Source organism: Lynx rufus, unplaced genomic scaffold (assembly GCF_022079265.1).
Source record: "Lynx rufus isolate CCGP_SWC_20201006 ecotype Redwood Valley unplaced genomic scaffold, mLynRuf1.p SCAF_13, whole genome shotgun sequence".
Taxonomy (NCBI): domain Eukaryota; kingdom Metazoa; phylum Chordata; class Mammalia; order Carnivora; family Felidae; genus Lynx; species Lynx rufus.
This window is the reverse complement of record NW_025814827.1, coordinates 34,221,360-34,242,807: the sequence shown is the minus strand read 5'-3', so window position 1 is coordinate 34,242,807 and position 21,448 is coordinate 34,221,360.

Sequence of the window (21,448 nt, the reverse complement as noted above, 5' to 3'; positions counted from 1 at the left end):
CCCACCACCTGGGACAGGGGCGGCAGCTGCCGGCTGCTAGGATCGGTAGCCCCGCGCCCCAGCGGACCTGCCGCTCCCTTTCCAGACTGATTTTGAAACAGCCCGGCGCAAGCTGATTTCCTATGGCTTCCTGGCCATAGGAAAAGACGCTTGTTTCTGCTGTTTCTGCCTTTACCTCCCCCTCTTGCTGGGCTGGGCTAGTGTGGTGCCACCAGGATGCCCCTCGGGAAGGCCCCTCTCACCCCACCACACCTGGGACACTCTGCTCACCTGTTCGGCCCACAAGTATTTATGGAGTATCGCTGGGACCCAGCTCCCAGTCACGCCCTGCTGCAGAGCTTGACCTGGCAGAGATGCTGACTCTGAAACTTTGGAGTCAGGTCAGGTTCAGGGGGCTGCCTGGCTGAGCACCATCCCTTCTCACAGGCCTCAGGCTCCCCGCCTCTGCTGCAGGGTTAATGACCTGGTTGGCTCCCGGAGGTCAGGCCCAGTGCACTTGGGGTTTAAAGTGCTAGGGCCCCACCAAGAAGCAAGGCTAATACCGCATATGCAGCTTCTTCTTTCCCTGGTGTCACGCACCGAGGTTGGAGGGACCTGCTTTCGGTCTTCCCCTAAGCCGGTTCTGGTGGGAACTGGTTAGGGCCGCCGGACTCGGCCCCCACAGAAGCGCATCTGGCTCAGAATAAGGCCTTTGGGCCAAGCAAGGGGTCCCCTCTGCAGCCTAGGAGTGGCAAGCCTGGGAACCCTACTGACAAGGGTGTCTAGTCAGCAAGGCATTGGAACGTAGGGGCAAAGCTTCTGGAAGCACCTGATTGGGGTGGAAAACTCCGTGCACCCTGATAACGGCTGCAAGGTGGGAGTGTGGGGGCTCCATAGACCTTCCAGTCCCCCAAAGACGGTCTTGGTGAGCTGACCTCTCTGGGATGTGCCAGGTACAGGGAAGGTGCAGGCAGGTCTGAGGTCTCTAGCCACAGCAAAGCCCACTCAGCACAATTCCCAAGGATGACCAAGAATGCCCTCTGTCCTAGAGGAGCACATGGGACTAGAGTTGGGATGAACCCAGAAGTGTCTCCCATTCCATTAATCCCCATACCTGGCTCCGGTAGGAAGAAAATGGCCCAGCTGAGGGGGTATTGCCTCCTTACAAAAGGTGACTCCAAGCCTAGGGGTCTCGAATGTATGCAGAGCTGAGCAGCAGCCAGTACCCAGAGGCTGTGGAGTGCCAAACAGCAGGCTGGCAGAGTGGCAGCTGGCTGGGCTAGGAGGGAGCAGAGGATAAAGGCGAGGGCGTAGGAAGCAGGAGAGGAACCGGCAGCCTGGGTTTTAGGCTCAGGAAGGGCTCTGGAGGGCTGGCTTTCTTAAACCTGCCCACCTGTATGGGAGGGCGGGGCAGGGAGAAGGTGGAGACTCTGAGGGACTGTGTTCTGTACGCAAACAGTCCCAGAGATGCCTGTAACGCACTGTTTCCTGGGTGCAGAAGGTAGGGGGGACTTGTGGGAAACTGTCTTGTGGCCTGAAGCAGAGCCCTCCCCATAGGATTTTCTCCACACCGTAAGTGGGAAGGCCCAGGATTCGGGAGCAGTTCCCGACGTGGGCAGTACTGCAAACCTCATAAACAGGCATTCTGCCGCCTGCCCCTCAAAGAGGTAGGCTAGCCAACAGGTTGGAAGGGAGCATGGAAAATGGAAGCTTTAGAAGCAGAAAGAGCTCTCAACTTCCTGAAGCCCAGCTGGCCCTGCTGCCCGAGGTGAGCAGACTGACTGGAAGCTGTCTGTCCCCTTCTGAGCTCTGCCTCAGGGCCCTCTCGGGGCTAAGGTGAGATGTGGGGGATGTGAGGTAAAGGGGAATTTGTCTTTTCTTGGCCAGATGCGGGCTCCAGGCATCACTTGGTGATGGCGCTTGGCACCTGGTTCTGGCTCACTGGCTTGCAGGCAGGGAACAGGACTGCCTGACTACAAAACGCCACGGGTGGTGGGGACAGGGTGCAGGGGAAAGTGCTGACAAATGAAGGACCAGGCCTTTGCCGTGGGGAGCTTATAGCTCTTCCCCGTGAGTGGAAAGGGCAGCTGAGTCTGGAGGCCACCCCACCAGAAACCAGCTGAGCTACAGATCAGCCATGATCAGCAACAGGTGGCAGCATCCTCTTGCCCACCCTGGGCCCCAGACTCATTGCTGAAGCTGTCGGCCGTGACCCATCCAGTCCAGAACATTTATAAACTTAGACCGATGCTGGGAGATGGTTCTCAACATAGAACTTAACAAAGATGGACAAAGACAGATTAGCTGAGAAAGTGGAGCAAAAGAAGAAGCCGCTTGAACAGTAACGGGCAGAGGACGCACGCTCAAGGAGATACACAAGTGCAAGAAGAGGGAGAAGGCTGGAAAGAAATGCGGTGCCACTCCAGTTTTTCCCAAATAGCAAATTGTCTGCCACTGAGTTTCTCTAAGGAATGACTGGAGTCTGTCGTTCAAAGAAACCTGAGTTTCCTTCTCCATCTGAGATCTAGATTCAGGCCTTGAGGACTTAAAACAGGCTGTAGACAGTGAAGGAACCAAGAGGCCTGGTCCCACTTCTCTCTGCGCCTGAAATTTTGTCACGTGTTGGCCCCGATTCCTTGAAGAACTGTATACTCATGAGCCCCATCTGAAAGCACAAACTCGGAGGGGCTTCATGCAGGGGGCCAGACCAGAGACCCCAGGGGACTTCTTGATCACTCTGGCAGATGACTTAGAAATGCCCAGGCACCATAAGGTTCAGACTCAGAGACTTTTTGCTTTTTCTGCCAAAGTTCTATGGATTTAGGAAAGTTAATCCGGGTTCTTTCACCTGAAAGAACAAGGTAAAACCAAAGCACAGCATACTTTCATATGCTGGGGGGAAATCAGCATGCAAAAAAGCGTTCCCCCATAACTGCATGGAGCCACATTAGCCCCAGCAAAGGGACACTCATGCTGGCCAGCATTTTCTATAAAACCTCATTGTAACACATCAGTCAGTGCAGAGACCCATGTCTTTACAGAGGGAGGACGATGACCTTTTTTGTACATCTGTGGGTTTTCTGTGGCGACCATCCCCCCTCAGAAGTGCTCCCTCAGACAGCAAACACTAGCATCTTTCTGCTTGGCTCTGGTTTGCCCGTGTCAAAGCACTCAGGCCCCTGCGCCTCTGGCTAACAGGATGGAGGCTGATGTGTGTTCTCTTGCACACTCAGGCTGCTCAGGATGTGGAGAGGGGGGCCTCTGGGTGCTCAGAGAAGCAGGTCCAGAAAGGTCTGGTCGGCTAGTGAGTTGTTCTGATCTCTGGTACCAGTGCAGCAGGGACCCAGCCCGCTCCACCTCAGGGCAAATAGCTACCAGCCGGTCACCTTTACTCAAGGCCTCCTGCTGTCTGCGTGCATGTCCTAGCTCCTGAAGGCTGCAGCAGCAGCAGAGTTAGAACTGGGAGGACTGGTTCTCTGGTTCAGCTTCCTGGCCTGGAGCCTTCGGCCTCCATTTTCTTTCTTTTAGCTTCAAATGAGGAATTGCACAGGAAGGCACAGAGGGTGGAGGGAGCCAGGGGGCCATTTATTCCACAGCCTCATGTGCTTCTAGAGTGCAGTCTGGGGTCAGGGGGGTGGGGTGCAGAGGAGAAAAGGACTGCTCCCAAAAGGAGATGGCCACCTTAGATTGCTAGAGCACATTCAAGCCAAAAGGAGTCCCTAAGAATGTCTGATCAAGCCCCATAATATTATAGAGGAAGGCAGAGGCCCAGAGAAGGAAAGTGGGTCCCGAGATTACATAGCTAACTGATGGCAGAGCCTTGGTTTCAGGCTTTGAGGGTCCCCACTTCCCAGTCCAGGACTCTCTCACTGCCCAGACTGCCTTTCTATCTGCAGTAACATCAAAGGTGACCCTGCAGGCAAGGGCAGACAAAAGCTGCAGAGGCTTGAGGAGACAGCCTGGCCCAAAACACTAGGAGGCCAGAGGGGTCCTGATGCTCCTGTGTGCCTCCTGCCCTAACAGGGGACTGGCCCTGCCACACACACACACACACACACACACACACACACACACACACACCACCTGGGCTGCCCTGCTCCTGCAGCTTATTCAACAGGCAGCCCCAGCTCAGCCCATGCTCACTCATCAGCGCCCCCCAAGGAGAGGCTTTGCCCCTCCCCCACAGCCTCCCCTCCTGGACACTCTACGATAAACAGATCCAGCTAATTCATAAATGGATTGACTCAAGTTCTCCTTGTCCCAGGAAGCATTTTACATTTGAACCATAAGGCTGGCAGTGTCTTAAGCCAAGGAAGAGAGGAATGATGAATGTGTCTAGGAATGAGAGATTCTGGGGCAGAAGTCAGGAAAACACAGGAGACCCTTTACTTCCGGTACTTACTTACTTTTCACCAGCATGTCCTATGACCACAGGCAGGAAATTAAATGTCCAATGGCCACCATCACAGGTCAGATCCCAGAAGCAAGAGGCCTGTTGCCTGTCATCTGTCACCCTGTTACCAGGCCACAGCTGGACTTCTCTTTTCCACTATAGTGGGTCTTGCCGGAAGGTGGTGTGTCTGGGATCCAGAAAGGTGGAGAAAGTTGGGGTCTCATACCCTGGAGAGGGACAAAGCCAGGACTGGGGGCAAGAATGCAAGGCCAGGAGAGAGCATGCGTGCAGAGCTCCTGTGGAGGAAAGGATGGGCAGACAGGTGGAGCTGCCCCCACACAGTCCATCATCCCGGCAAAGGCCGTTATGGCAGCCACTAGTGAGGACATGCCAGTGCACACCAGGACCCTGCCATGTAATTGTTCACATAAAGTTCCCATGGGCCACCATCCCTGTGGTAATCAAGGTGTGGGCCAGAGATTAAGGAAGGAAAGACCCTGAGAAGGGATGGCAGTAGCCGCCTGGGCCCCTCCAGGCCCCTCTAAACACAGTCAAGCGGCAGTTAGATAGGCCACGCCTTCTAACCCTGACCCAGGACGGATGCAGAAGGCAGTGTTCTAAGAGCACTGCAGCTGGATGGCCAGTGCTGCCAAGAGGTCACACAGCCCAGAATGTGCGGCCTTTGCGCACTTAGAGCGAAGGTGTTGCACCCAGAGGGTTGTGGATGGGGCTTGAGCAGCCAACATCATGTTTCCTCAGACTCTTCCCTTCCTGGGGCTCTGGCCTGTGCTCTTACCCAGTCAGGCACAAGCCTTCTGCTTCCCACCCACCCGCCCCCCGGCCTTCCTGAAAGTTGGGCCCTGGGATCTAGGACATGGGTGCCGGTCATGGCCATGACCCAGCCTCAGACCAGGGATGACTGCTACAGGCTGAGCGGAGAGAGGAAAGACAATGAAGGGTTTCCATTCAAGCAGCTTCCAGCTGTTAGTTCTGGCAGCAAAAATGCCAGCCGGAGAGCTGAACTGCCAGCAACAGACATTTGGATGGAACTTTGGAGCCCATTAGGAGCAAGGGCTGCAAAGTGATCATAGTGAGAAGATATTAAATGAATTCATCATGTCTCTAAAGTGAGTGTCCTTGGCATCTAGGTGGCTCTTTCTGTTTCCAGCCCTGCCCAGAGTAGCTCAGGCCCCCATGTAACTGGCAAGGCAGCCACAGCCTGCTGTGTCCCTGCTTGAGCCCCTTGAGGTGGGTGGACAGTGGCCTCTGCATCTGGTGGCTTGCTCACATGACCAGGCTCCTTGGGCACTGCCAGGCAAGTTCAGCCTCCAGTGTCAGTTTGCGTTTGGGGTGGACAGGCCTATGTACTCCCATTGGCATAGGAAACCTAGTACAGATGCAGAATCTGGGAGAAAGGCAGGCAGAGAGAGGCTGGAGGCCTCTGGCTGTGGTGGTTTCCCTCTGCTAAGGTTGAGGATGGCACAAGGACACATCTGCCCAGCAGCTGGACAGATAGACTCTTCGCAAACACCTAATTGGGCCCAGACAGTGCTGCCACCTAGGGCTAGGGTTTTCTCTCTTGGATATGTAGTAGATAGACCTATTAGGTTGGTGTAGTAGCAAGTTCTCCTGGAGGATCCCTGGGATTCAGCCCCTTTGGCACCAAAACTGGGCTCTCGTGCTCCCTGTGGCAGCTGGGTACATACATGGAACGGGGGAGGGAAGTGTCCACCTTGCTCCCTTTAGCAGCTATGAGGGCTGTGGGTCAACAACCTCTCGCCCTGACCGGGGGATGCAGGTCCTCGGGACTCTGGTTCCCCAATGCTCTGGACCTCATCATTCCATCACCTTCCCAAGACAGACGGACACTGTCTCCCCTGTTCTACACATCAAGAAACCGAGACTGAGGCATGCTGGAAGCCTAGAGAGGCAGAGGACTCCAATCCTGCAAGAACCCATGGTCCCTTCGGAGGGGCCGTCTCCCTCTCCAGCCTAGCAGCCCCAGGGCTCGGCAATGTCAGCTCCCTCCATTCACGCTCCCAGACCCTCCCTAGGGCATTTGCACCTGCCTCCTGGCCCCATCAGCAGAAACATGTGGGCAGTCCCATCAGGTGAGGGGCACTGGCCCAGGCCATCCCACAAGCAGGAAGGGACAGGGGTTGAGCACCCTGGAAGAGAAGGAGAGGAAGGGGTCTTTTCCCAAGTGTGCCTCTCTCCTAGGGCTGAGGACTGTAGGGTGAGTGCAGAAGCCCCCTCTGCCCCACACGCCCAGTGCCACATGGGGATCCTCACGCTCTGATCAGAAATGGTGCAGGGATATTCCCCACATATGCTCTGTGTCACATGACTGGCGCTTGCTGGGTGGTGGTCAGGCTTGGCACAAGGAGGCAAACGTTCCCCCACCAACTGTTCACTGACACTTGACCTCACATAGTCAAGTCACATCAGACAGTCCTTGGAACTAGGGACCTCTGGGCAGCGCAGATAAGAGAATGGGCTAGGGGCAGATGTACTTGGGTTGAAATTTTGGTTCTATACTCAGTCACTACAAGACCTTGAGCAAGTTCCTTCACCACTCTGAGCCTGTTTCCTTGTGTGTAAAGTGAGAATATAATAGTATAGTACTTCTGTGCTGGGCGGTTGTAAAGACTTGAGTGAGATAGTATGTGGGAATGGCTTAGCATGGGGCTAGCCCAATGGAAGCATTCACTAATTGGCAGGCATTTTATTTCTATTATTAGAGGAGGGCAGATTCACCTAGAGAAACGAGCCCTGGAAGGAATAAGTGAGCTTGTCAGCAATTCTTGATCCCCAGGAAGCTTCTCGAGTCACGGAGCAGAAAGGTGCAGGGGAAGGATAATGTGTTTTTGTTTCTAAACCACAAGTAGATCTGTATCTTTCCTCTCTGGCCCTAACCTGGGCTCTCAGCCCTGGCAGTAGGTGCTCGGATGTTACAACAGGCCCCACAGGCTGAGAGCTAGCTAGCTGGGAAGCACTCGCCCAGCCCAGTGTGCCTGCCCCGATGCCCTCTCAGACAGTACTGCTTGGCCAATGCTCCAGAGCTGGCGAGGCTCCAGCAGCATCGCCCAGGGTGAAATGTCAGCTTTCAGTGTCCCTGGCCAGAGCTCCTGCCCCATTTGTAGAATGGCAGCGCATGGACAAGCAGAAGGCCTAGGTCAGCCACCAGGGCTCTTCATATAAGGGTGTGCCTGGTCCTTTTCTCTGTGCTCAGCACTGCAACCTGGGAACAGGGCCAGAGGGAGGCACATGGACGCTGGAGGAGACACTGTCCCCCAAAGTGTTCCTGCCACTGCCTGGGCGAGGCTGAGTCAGGCGTGGATCAGAAGAGGATGGGGTGGGGGTGGGGGTACTCACATACCAGAATTGACCACTCAGGATCCATTCTGCACATACCAGTTGTCCCAATTTGCAAATGGTCATTGAACCCAGTGCAGCAGACCCACCTGTAGATGTGACTCGAAGTGCAGAAACTTGGGGTTGGGATGGGTCCAAGAGGTCTTGTCTAGTATCCAGGATGGGAACCTTTTCTCTAGCATATCTGACGGATAGTTATCTCGGTTCTTGCATACCTACAGTGATGGGGCATGCATTGCCTCCTATGTCAGTTATATTTGGGAGTCTCCACCCTCCTCCAGCTCCAAACCCCATCTCTGCTCCCAAAGGACGCCAGGGTTCCCTAGACTCACTCCTAAAGGGTGAGGATGGGACTTGCCTAGTAGCCTTTCTGCGACAGCCACGCTTGGATTCAAACCAAATCAAATACCAGTTCAATTCTGATAATATTCTAATGCCCACACTTTATTGTAGCGCAACAGTTCAAACTGCTTGGGGCTCTGGTTTGGGTATAGAAGTTATTTGTATTAAAAGAAAATAATTCACGCGCGGCATTTGTGAGTCAGGAAAAAATCTTTTAGGGTGTTGATTCTAGGTTCAACAACGCAGCGCAGTTCATTCTAGCTTGGTTCACCGTTCATTTCAAATCCCCCACAACCACTTCCCCGAACCCTCCCACCCAGCACACCCTGCTTCCAGTAGCCAGCAGTCAGCCAGTGCTCCTACATCGCTAGGTACTTAATCTGTGGGGAAAGCCATACGTGTGTACCAGCTGCCCCTGCCCTGCCACATGGTCCCATCAGCCTAGGCTCAGCAGGCAGCTTCCTGGAGGGAGCGGGCCACAGGAGATCAGGGGTTGGCTCATGAGGTCAGGCCTCAGTGTTACCCTGTCAGAGGAAAGAGAAAGAATCCACTTGGGAAAGACACAGAGAGGAGGAGGGAAGACAGAAGGTAAGGAGAGGAGCAGAGTGCATGGAGGAGGGCAGCGGGGGTACCAGCCATTAGCTGCCCAGCTTCTACACCACTAACCCAGGGCTCACAGGGACAGCATCTCCGAAGGCACCACCATTATGCTTCCTCCCCCCAACCCCCGGGAGGGGGGGCTGTAGTGTAGCCAGACAGAGTGCAGGTGTTTGGGGCTGGCAAATTCCCACTAGCCACCTTAGCTCAATTTGGCAGGAGGCTATAGTAAACCATGCATAAACAATAGAGCCTACGTGTAAATGCTTTATCTATAAATTGCACTGATATATCTAAAGAAATCAGTGAACAAAAATGATACATGGCAATAGGACCTCGATTAATAACAAAAGTTTGAGGCACCCAACAATGACAATAATCCCAGCACTGTCCTCAGTCCCACTCTGTGACACTGGTAGTCACCCAGCCACTGCTTGGAGGCAGCCATTTAGGGTCTAGATATACTGAATTTCCAAGCCAGAATGCCCTCAGCATTCAGTCAGATACAGCCCTCTCTGGGGGCCCAAGTCTAGAACAGCAAGTCCCTTGTGTAGGGAAGTGACAGGCACACGGCCTCTGCCCCTCACCCACAACAAACATACCCTCTAATTCAAAAGAAGCAGGGTAAAGGGCAAGCAGGAGTGAGCCATTCCCAAAGGACATCATGCTCCTAGGCCAGGGAACTGCTGGGGACTGCTGCGGACAGCCAGGGGAGGCCAGCTCTGTAACCAGGCCCATTCTCTGGGAGGGCAGGGCTCCTGGAAGCTCTCTTTTTCCCAGAGGTCCCCTACCGGGGAATCCTGAGGCCACAGGTTCTCAGAACTGAGCAGGTTCTGACAAGGGAATTGGAATCTATTTAAATCCTGGCTTTCCTGCCTGCTCAAGAGAACTACCCCAAAATAGTCTCAGGGCCTTGTCCAGATAGGACTGACAGGCCAAAATGCCAGATTTTAGGCCTCCAGCTGAGGCTCCCCAGGGTGTGTAGGTGGGTGCACTCAGCCCCCTGCACCTCTGAATATCCGGGAGGAGTCGGCAAGGCGGCCTCCAGATGTGCATCTGCAATGCAAATTAATGAGCTAATTGCACAGCGAGGAGCTCAGCGGATAATCCAGGTCAGGCCTCTGCGCTGCCGTCCAGGGGGCCATGGGGCCACCGGCAGGTCGCAGCGGGCCCGACCGAGATCGGGACCCCGAGGCGAAGTACCGGCCGGAGCCGGGGCAGAGCGCTTAGAGGAAAAGGCTAGAGAAGGGGGACCCCCCTCGGGCAGACAGAGGCTCCTGGCCGCGGCCCCGGCACCCCTTGCCGACTTTTCCCGGGCTTTGTGTTCGCCTTGTCCTACCTGAGGCCACACCCTGAAATCAAACTCGCGGCCAGGTGAAGCCGGCGCTGCACAAACAAGTAAGTGCGGCCTGTCTTCGTCGTTCTAGGCGCCGAGGTCCCTCCCGCGGAGGGCGGGCCCGGCTCCCGCGGCCGCTTCGAGCTCTCCAGGGACTTCCCGCTCGGCAGGTGGGTGCCCCGGCCACCCCGCGAGGCTGGCGACCCCTCCCCGGGCTGGGGCCGGGACGCGCGGACCGGTCTCCCCGCCCGCACGGCCCCCTTTCCCCGCGCTTTCATTCCCCAAAGTTCAGGGCTGGCCGGCGCCCTGTGCGCGCAGGAGCGGCCGTGGGGAGGGCGCCGCGCGGAGGGGCCCTGAGCGCCAGGACCGAGAGCTGGCGCAGCTGGGAGCGCGACCGACCTCCGCGTGTGCGCCGGCGCTTCCGGCCTGGCTGCCGCGGCTGCTGAGGCGCGGGGCTGGGGGATTCGCGTCCCGGAGGGCACCCCACTCCCGCCCAGGAGGTGGGGCCGGTGACCGCGCCGGCTCGGAGCGCGGTGGGGACAGGGGCCTGAAGCGGTGCTGCGCCCACTGCCCCTCCTCCCCGTGCTCTGCGTGGGGAGCCCGCCACCTCCCCTTGTACCTGAGATGGTGGTTCGGTTGGGAGGCAGGCCTGGGGCGGTTCCGAATTCTGGCCAGTCGCAACATCCGTGGAGACATGTACTACATATTTCACGATGAATTTCTGATCTGTTTCCACCCAGGCCTCGGACTGCGGGCCAGGGAGGGTCCTCAGTCTTCCCTCTCCTCGGTGCCTGAGAGCTCTGCCCACTGAAAGGTGAGGAGTCAGGAGGAAGAGCAGGGGAGGAAGGCAGCCAGGAGGTGAGTGAGGAACCTTCAGCCCTGGTAGGGTGTCCAGCAGCCTTCTCAAGACCTCCTTGAGAGACAGGCTGGAAGGGTCAGTGGGCAGGCAGGTGCCCCCCTGGGATGGCCCATTCTTGGTACTGTCAGGCAGGGGCAGTGGCCCTTTCTAGGTGCCATTTCTCAGTCCTTAATGAATGTGCATTGCTACTTACACCAGCCCAGCCCACATGCCCCACCTGCCCCTGACCCAGCCTCTGCTGTCACTGGGTGTGATGCCTGTCTGGGGCAAGTCAGTGTCACCAAGGCTGGTGTGCTGAATTTATGCTTGGGAAAGAGGCTCCCAAACAGGAAGGGCAGTAGCAGGCCCCGTGTCTGTGCTGAGCAGGCCAGGAGGCAGCTCCAGGCAGAGGTCCTGTTTGGCCAATCCCAGCCGCTAGCTCATTCCCCACATCTCCAACCTGCTAAAATCCATCCAGCTTTTCTCACAATGGGTGAGTGGCACCCTATCTGGGATGTAGACGCTGCTAGGAACACCAAGGGCTAAGATATAAAGAGCTTCCGGGGTGTGGGCTGTATTTTCTGTGTCTTGCTCTATTCTGGTGTGTTTTTGGCTCCCCTGACTTGTTTTTCTAGGTAGGGGAAGAGAGGGAGGTCAGGTCTATGTCTGCCCTCGGATCTTTTGGAACTGAGCAGCATATACTATCATACCGCAAGTTCTCCTCAGGCCATACATAGGACAGTAGCTGAGAACACATTTGGAACCAGAAAGAGCTGGGTTCGAATCCTGGCTTGGCCTTTTATTCCCTAAGCAAGTTGTTTTACTTCTCTCTAAACTTTATATGAAACGGAGCAGTCGTGCCTTCCTCATAAGACAGTTGTGAGAAGTCACAGTGATAAAGAATAAATGTAGACCACCCCCAGCAGTGAGCCACCTCCCAGCCTCCAGTATTACTTTGGGAATGTTAAAATACCTGAACCCTCCCCTCTTGGAGAACTTTGAGAACGGTCTGGTTCTGTGTCAGGAGCTTGTGAAGGGGTTAGAGCAAGCCATGAGAGTAAAGTAAAAGTGGATGGTCCATACAGGGCAGGTAGTGAGGTGGCCTAGGGAAGGGGCCATTTCTGGAAGAGGGTCCAGCTTTGGAGACAGAGATAGCAGTATGTTCTGTACATGTCACCGGTACTCACATGTCCATGGGTGCCCCTGGACACACTGTTGCCACAGGGCTACCTAGGACAGAGGGGGCCTCTGCCCTCAGTGGCTGTGTGATCTGGGGCAGGTCATTTGACTTTTCTGGGCACCAGGCATGTTAGAAGAGCTTGGAGTCAGAGACATGGGGTTTGAATACCAGCTTACCACTTACCATCTCGGACAGTCTTACTCTCTGAGCCTCAGTTTCTTCACCTGTAAAACAAAGCTCATAATATCTACCCTGTAGTGTCATGACCATTAAATGCACTAATAAAAAGCACCTAGAACAGGGTCTGACACGTGCTAGGCACTTTACACCTGCACATGTGTAGTATATTCCAGAAAGCTTTCCGCCTTCCTCTCCCAGCCACCTTCCATCTTTAAGATGCACCCAGTAAAGCAGGTGTGAGCCATCTCACAGTAATGTGAGTGTAAAATGAAGAGAACAAGACAGAGACATAGAAAGTTAAGGGCTGTAAGACAGAAGTCTTTTTGTGTGATTAGGGGCCTTAATCCTGTGATTAGGGGACTCTAGAGGTTCTTCTGGCTAGGCCCCACGGACTCTGTGATGAGGGCTCAGGCCCCTGCATGTGGAGGCTGCTGAGAAGCTGGAATAGTGATAGAGATGCCTGGCCTGCAGCCCTCCCCGGAAGGCTATTCTTCACTCTTCCCTTGGACATAACCCCATGCCCAGGAAAGCCCAGTGCTGTGGATTCTAAGTACACTGAACATAGGTCAGAGGACTGCTCTGGCTTGAGCCGCTGCTGGACTGCAACAGAGATGCTGGCCCCCGAGGCGGGCCTGAGTCAATATTGACCTTCCTGGCTGGCCAGCCTGGCTCTTCGGCCTCTCATTCAGTTGGAGTGTTGATACAAGAGGTTGAATGAGATTTATTATCATATTCTTTTCAAGAACAGCTCCTGTATCTCTCCCCTGGGGATTCACTGGGACCTGTAGTGTGGGAATGGTGACAAGAGCAGGGAGTCCAGACATTTTGGCTTGTGTGCATAGTGCCCTCTGCCCTGCATTCTCAGCTTCTCTCTGGGTCTGTCCAGTGGGACAGCAAAACCTCAGGGGACTGCTCAGCATCCTGGGGACACTGTGCTTCGAGCAGTCGTGGTTAGGGTCACAGCCTGGGTCTAGGGCCCACCCATACTGCAGGTGACAGCTGGGCAGAAGTACAAATGAAATTCTTTCCAGCCCCTTCCCCCTAGTGAAACTTCGGGGGGCCAGGAAATGGTGCTGGGATGCCACCTCTCCTGACTCACGTTATGTGACGAGGGGCAGATGGCAGGCCCAGACCCCTTCTAGAGGCTGAGGGAGGATAGAGATCAGCTTCATACAAAGGATGAGCAGCAAGGGGACAGAAGGACAGAGGGCAGGGGCCTCGGGAAGGAGGAAGAGCCCCCATCACCGAATGTATTCAAACAGGGCACAAGAGCAGGTACAGACACCTCCCTGTCAGGAATGCCGAGTGACTGAAAGTTGGCCAGGGATGGAGGGGAGGCCAGACTCCTCGAGCAAGTGCCATAGCACGTGCATCACCATCCCTTCTGTTGCGCAGTGAAGATCAGGGTGGGGTAGCCTGATGTGTAGCCACATCTCTTTGGAAAAGCAAGCCACACTGCATGAGACTGAGCATCTTGTTTTATTCACCATGGTCCCTAGAACCCGGAGCAGAGTCAATGCACAGTAAATGAATTTATTGAATCAATGAATGAGTAACATAATTTTGTATCTAAATGAACTCCAGAAGGTAAGTTTTGAGAAAAATATTCCTGGCCAGTAAGAATGCTTCAGTGAAAGGCTGGCTTCTGTCCATGGTCTTCTCAATCAGGGGGCCAGTGAGGCCTGTCATTCTTCACAGAAAGACGTGTGGGATGACAGTTCCCAAAGAGTGTTATCAAGAGGGCAGACAACCCATTGACAAATCTCTGGGTGGAAGGGCCCAGCCCTGGGGGTGACACGGTCCTTTGAAGGCCAGTCTGTGACTGGATGGTGGCAGTAGTGGGGGTACCTTTCTAAGTGCTGTAGAACGCAGGGGGCTTACCTCTATGTCGGCGCCATGATTCTACAATAGTTCCTTTCCCAAGGCCTCATGAATGGGCCTGAGAATGACACAGGGTGTTGTGCTCCTGCCTGCAGCAGTGTTCACATCAGGTCGGATAGACACAAGTCTCCCCTTCTTTGCTGCTCTCCTTGGGCAAATGACTTAATCTCCGTAACATGGGTTTCCTCATCTGCATAATGGGTACAGTGATAGTCCTGCCTTATATAAAGGCTTGTGGTAAGGAGATCCTGTCTGTGACATGATCAGCCCAGAGCCTGGTGCTTACAGTCCGCACTCCCTGAGTGATGACTGACTGAGTGGGTATTTACTAAAAATACCTAAAATTGCTCCTTGAGTTGCAGCAGGTACTGTTTCTCTCCTCACCGTACCTGGAGTAGTGAGCTGGCAGAGGTGAATGAGTCCACTCCCTGGTCACCACCAGAAATGCTACAGCCTAAGAAGGAGGAGAGCAGGCCAAGGTCACATGAAGGAACTTAGGAACCCCACGCTCTGGGGCCACGCCGAGCCGGCACTCAGCTCTGATAAGCAGACACTGAGCCTCCCTCAGCGGAAGCCCATGTGTCTCTCCACTCTGGCTCACTGGCACTTGGAGTGGGGCCCAGGGTGCAGCTGCCTTCTCATTTCCCCGTCGCCCATGAAGGGGAATCCCACCAGCCTCATTCCTTTAAAAAATTTTTTTAATGTTTATTATTTTTCAGAGAGACAGAGAGAGAGACAGAGAGAGAGAGACAGAGCGTGAGCGGGGGAGGGGGAGAAAGAGAGGAGGCACAGAATCCAAGGCAGGCTCCAGGCTCTGAGCTGTCAGCCCAATGCAGGGCTCGAACCCACAAGCCGTGAGATCATGATCTGAGCTGAAGTCGGACGCTTAACCGACTAAGCCACCCAGGCGCCCCTCCACCCGCCTTATTCCTAAGAATTTACCGATATCTCAGGACTGACAACAACCAGCCAAATCCTGCCCCCTTCGGAGTCACTGCAAACTCCTTTGGACTCATGTCCTGGAAGCCACCTTCCAAGTCTGCTGCCCATTTTTGTGGATTCCTTCAGTAGGCTACAAGTCCTTCCCTTGAGAGGGATTTGATGTGTGGAAACAGCCAAAACCCACTCAAAGCTGGCTGCGGAAGGTAACGTAGGTGACTGTGTTAGACACGCCCTCACCACTAGCGAAACAGCTCGGTGGGTCTGGCCCTCCCCGCTGGCAGATGGATGTCTTAGAGAAGCAGTTTGTGAGGGTCACCCACCCACTGCAGCTGTCCTGCTTGTCCCCACTGTGGACTCTAGGCCAGCCTAGCCACAGTGCCTGGCTCTGGGGGGTCCACCACCCAAACCCCTTCTAGTCATGGAACAGTAGCATCAGCCGCAAAGCTCTGCCCAGCACTCCTTGAGCCGAGCCTGCAGGTTGCCTCGCTTTAGGCTGAGACCCTGTGCTGGAAAGAATACACTCCTGCTGCTTCTGTAGCTCTTCTCATGCATGCCAGGCCCTGATATGCCAGCCATCACCATGAGCTCTTTGGAGTGTTTTACCCACCCCTTGTAGGGCAAAACCAAAACTGGTTCCAAACGAAGTAAGGGTCAGCCTGCAAGTCAGGACGGCCCTAATCCCCTCTGGCTTCTGACTCACAGATCAGCCCAGGATAAAAAACCTAGCAATCTTGATGGAGGAAGCTGGCCCTGGCCGCCCCCCTTCTCCACACTCCCATGAGTTTACTCGGGCTGCTCGGCCCCATGCCTATTCATAGACACCCCCACGAAAGAGACTAAAACAGCTCAACTCCCTTAGGTCAGGCATGGTGGACAGAGCAGAGGCTTTGGAACCAAATGTAGGTTCAGACCCCAACTCAGTTATTTCCCGATTTTATCCCGTTGGGCAAGTTATGTAGCCTCATCTAGAGTTGTGGGTAATAATGATAATTCCTACTTCCCTCCGGTTGTAGTGAGAATTAAGTGAATTGATCCTTGGAAAGAGCCTAGCACATTTCCTTTCTGGCTCCTGCTCCTCTGACACGACAGTCATACCATACCCGTCAGTGACGCTGGGCCTGTGGCTCCCTGAACTCTCCCACCAGCTCCACCCTCGGGTTTACTGGGTGTGGCAGCATTTCCTCCAGAAAGCCTCTGCCAGGAACTGACAGGCTTCCCATCTGCCAGAGTCTGGCTGGAGGAAACAGCCTCAGCAGGAGCTGTGCCTGGAGAGCTTCCTTCTCAAACTGGTTTGGGCAGGGTTCTTTGCTCCTGGTGCTGGGCATCCCCCTCTGGTCCAGTCAGGGGCCAGCCAGCCAGCAGGTGATGTCTGCAGACATTCAGAAAAGGAGAGTTCCAGGGGTGCCTGGGTAGCTCAGTTAGTTAAGCATCCAACTCTTAATTTTGGCTCAGGTCATGATCTCATGGGTTTGAGCCCCTCATCACACTCTGCGCTGACAGTGGGGAACCTGCTTGGGATTCTCTGTCTCCTTTTCTCTCTGCCCCTCCCCAGCTCATGCACGCATGCACTCGCTTGCGTGCTCTCTCTCTCTCTCTCTCTTAAAAATAAATAAATAAATAAACGTTTAAAAAAGAAGAAGGAGAAGAAGAGGAAAGTTCAAAGCATTCCTCAATCACAAGGGTGGATCCCAGCCTAGAAAAGAACCCTCAGCCTCTCCCTCCCCTGTATGGGGATGAGGTGTCAGACAGGAGGCGCTGGGTCAGCGAAGGCCACACTGAGCCTGAGCTGGTGCTCTGCTTCTGCCCAGTTGCCCTTCAGAGTGTCAGGTCTAGGGGGTTTCCATTGGGTTAGGCAGGAGGAAAGGCAGGGGCTGGCTCTCAGAGGAAGAATCCTCCTCCTCCCTTGTTCCCCCTCCCTCCTCAGGGGTATCTTCTTTGAGGAAAGCCCCTCTGCTGGGTGAATGGAGTGTGGATGCACAGAGGTGGAGATACTGGGATGGCAACTTTAAAGGCTGGCATGGGCTGATTTACCACTGCAGCCTCATGGTTGAGGCAGCAACCACCTTCCTTCAGCCCCTGGGCCCTTGGTCTTGGGTCAGAAGGTAGGAAACTGGGGTAGTAAATGGCGATCTAGAAATGGCCAGTCGAGGCCAGGTGATGGGCAGGTGATGTGCTCCAAGGACACAGGCCCTGCAGAGAGATGCAGGATGTCTTTGTCTCAGGTGTTTCCATACCCAGTGACCTGGCAACATCGGACACTTGAGTGGATGAGTACGTCTCTTAGAAACTCAGTTCTCATGATCACTCTTTAAACATGTTTTGTTTTCTTTAGAAGGAGATCTCGGAAAGGATCCCCTACTCCTAACCTTTGCCATCAAGAATTAGGCTTTGGACAAAGGAAACCTTGGTAGTTCCGTTTGTCTCTGGGACCCATGGGTGTGAAGGTTTTGGCCCCAGCAGACCAGCGGCTCCAGGAGAGCCCACCAAACTTGGGACCCCATGCAGTCACCCACACTGGACCTGGGGCAGGCAATGGCCTGTCTGTGGGTTTCCCCTTCTCCCATCCCCCCATCACCACCTCCAGCTTATTATTTTACCTTTCACATCTAGATCTGATTCATTTCAGGATATGACATGAATTAATTTTTTTTTCCATATGGATATCTAATTGCTACAGCTACGTTTATTGAAAAGATCATCTGTTCTCTACCATATTGCAATGTCACCTTTGTCATAAATTAAGTGACCTTATATGACTGGATCTATTTCTGGATTCTCTCTTCTGTTCCATTGGGCTATTTGTCAATCCTTGTGCCAGTTCCACACTATATCAATTTTTGTACTATTATAATAAATCCTTGATATATAGTAGGGTAATCCTTCAACCTTGTTCTTCAAGATTATCTTTAGTATTCCTGATTCTTTGTTTCTCTGTACATTGTTTTTTTTTTTTTAATTGGCTTTTTTTTAGAGTTTATTTCTTTTGAGAGAGAGAGAGCATGAGAAGGAGAGGGGCAGAGAAAAGAGAGAGAATCCCAAGCAGGCTCCACACTGTCAGCACAGAGCCTGACGGCTCGAACTCACAAACCGTGAGATCATGACCTGAGCTGAAATCAAGAGTCGGACTCCCAAACGACTGAGCCACCCAGGTGCCCCAAAGCCTGTTTTTCTCCTTGTGTTTGTTTGTTTTTTTGTTTGTTTGTTTGTTTGTTTGTTTTTAGAGAGAGAGAGACTGTGTGAGTGGGGGAGGGGGAAAATGGTGGCGGGGGGAGAGAGAGAGAAAGAGAGAGAGAGAGGGAGAGAATCTTAAGCAGGCTCCATGCTCAGTACAGAGCTGGACACAGGGCTCAATCCCAGGACCCTGGGATCACGACCTGAGTCAAAATCAAGAGTTGGACGCTCAACTGACTAAGCCATCCAGGTGCCCCCTTATGTTTCCTTGTACATTTTGTAATCAGTTTGTCAATTTCGACCAAAAGAAATATGCTGGGATGTTGACTGTGATTGAAACAAATTTGTAAGTTAATTCAGAAATAATTGGTATCTTTGTATCAATGAGTCTTCCAGTCTGTGAACATTCTTTAATATCTTTAATAATGTTTTATACTTCTCAATGTAGGGACCTTGCACATATTTGATTAGACTTATTCCTAGGTATTTGACATTTTTAATGTAAAATGGTAAATGGTATCTGAGGGATTGTTTCCATGGTAACGCTTCTGATAGCAAATGACATGGCTTTTTTTTTCCCCTCCTGAGGCCATTTCTCCAACTTTTGGACACCAACTGGGTATTCAACAATTCAATTCAATTCTGACACTACCTGGAGTCCACACAGACCCCACAGGCTCAGTCCCACAACCCCCCCCGCCCCTTCCCCCACACACATTGCAGATGCCAGTTGTGAGTCTTGGGCCACACGTCAGGCTTGACCAACTGGCTATAGTTGAATGTTCCCATGAGCCCCTTCTCAGGTTCTATAATTTACTAAAATGGCTCATGGAACTCAGGGAGGCACTTTACTTACTATTACTCATTCTTATAAAAGATAAAACCCTTGGGCGCCTGGGTGGCTCAGTCAGTTAGGTATCTGACTTCACCTCAGATCATGATCTCCCTGTTCATGAGTTCGAGCCCCATGTCGGGCTCTCTGCTGACAGCTCAGAGCCTGGACCCTGCTTTGGATTCTGTGTTTCCCCTCTGCCCCTCCCCTGCTTGCACTCTCTCTCTCTCTCTCTCTCTCTCTCTCTTAAAAACAAATAAACATTAAAAAATATTTTTTTAACTTAAAAAAGATACAACCCAGGCACAGCCAAAGGAAAGAGATACATAGGGCCAGGTATGGGGCAGGACCAAGCTTCATCCACGCCCTCTTGGTGCTTCACCCTCCCAGAACCTTGATGGGTGCGCCAACACGGAAGCTCCCTGCTTCCTGTCATTTAAGGGTTTTTATGGAGGCCTCACTGCACAGATATGCTTGATCAAATCATTGGCCATTGATGAGTAACTCAATCTCCAGCCCCTCTCCTTCCCCAGAGGTGAGGCAGGGCTGAAAGATTCTTTCCATTTGGGATTCCAAGGGTTTGGGGAGTTGTGTGCCAGGAACAGGAAACTAAAATCAACTATCTATTTCCCATTGTACCCCAGAATCTTTAAAATTTTATTTCCAGGGTACCTGGATAGCTCAGTCAGTTAAGCATCTGACTTGGGCTCACTGTTGGCTCTGCTGTCAGTGCCGAGCCCGCTTCAGATGCTCTGTCCCCCTCTCTCTGTGCCCCTCCCCTGCTTGCACTATCTCTCAAAAATAAACATTAAAAAAAATTTTTTTTATATGTACATGGAGCTGACCCCATGTACACATTTAAAATTTTATTTTCTATTTGTTTGTTGTTGGTATGAAGAAATACAACTGATTTTTTTATATTGACCTTAAATTCACCTAATTCCAACAGTTTGTATGTAGTCCTTTCTCGATTTTCTATGTAAACAAATCATGTTGTCCCAGATAGTGTTAGTCTCACCACACTTGGGATGAGTCTTAACAGCCTCTCTTTAGGTGGGGGTTTCCCACTAGCTCAGTGATTGGCTCTGATTATTTTATTTTATTTGGACATGATGGCCTGATTACAACAGCCATTTTCTTTCTTTCTTTCTTTTTGTAACTGTTTATTTTATTTTTGAGATAAAGAGGGGGGAGGGGCAAACTGTGGGGGGAGGACAGAGGATCTGAAGAGGGCTCTGTGCTGACAGCGGTGAGCCTGATGTAGGGCTCAAACTCATGAACTGTGAGATCATGACCTGAGCTGAAGTTGGATGCGTAACCGACTGAGCCACCCAGGTGCCCCTGGCTCTGATTTCTGACTCTCTTCCCCCCTCCTCTAAATCCTGAGTTCAGTTCATTGCTTCCAGCTGCTCCCCACACCCACCACCACAACTCTGGGTCCTAGGACTCTGTGGTGTCCTTTTTCCTCCAGCCTTTCCTGCTGCCCCTGGGAAAAAATTTGTTCCCAGGAGGGGACCCAGGAGGGGGATACTAGAGCCATTTACTATTTGCTAAAGATGCCGTCCTTGTGCATTCCTCCAGAATGCACTCAGGTGAGGCTGCGGAACTGGGGAGAGGGATGTTCTGGGGATAAAAGTATTAGCTGGCTCTTCTTCAGTTCTAGGGTGCATCCCTACATCTGCATTTAAGTTCACATAGTGAGGCAGGAAGGTGGAACCATCAGTGAAGCTAATCTAGGGACAAAGGGTCTGTCTGTGAGGCTGTAAGGACAGAACTGCTGAATAAAAACTCCGGGGGCCAAAGGCTGAGAGGCAAGAGGATGTTTTACCGAACCTCAAAGTGTCTATATCATGGAGAGGTGATGAGGTGCCCAGACCCTCAAAATTAGGTGTGGTCCCTTGACCAATGAATCTGTGAAGAAAGATATTGGACATCTTTCCCGGGTTTGTATCTGCTCATATCCCAGTATCTGCAGAGCCCTGAGTTCAGAGACAGAGATTCACAGAGAGGTAACATGGCAAAAGAAGTAGCCCCTGTTCACTGGGAGGTCTGGTCACTTAAGCCTCCCGAAGCCGCCCCCCCCCCCCCCCCCCCCCCCCCGCCGTGAGGCAGCCTTTATTAACCCTGTTTTGTAAACGAAGAGCCCTGGGACACAAATCATTTGGGTAGCTTGCTCAAAGCCTCCTCAGATTAGTGGGAGACTCCCTACAATTCACCTGCCACTCAACAGGTCTATTTCATTCCAAAGGCCTTGGTCCTTGGGGGTCCCGCACATGTGGCTTTGTCTAGAGGGAGTATTAAGTAAGCTCCCAACATTAAGGTCCCATAAGTTGCTGACACTCCAAGAGGTGTGACATAGATTAACTCACGTGGTGAGTTCATCGTGGGAAAGCTGTGGCTAT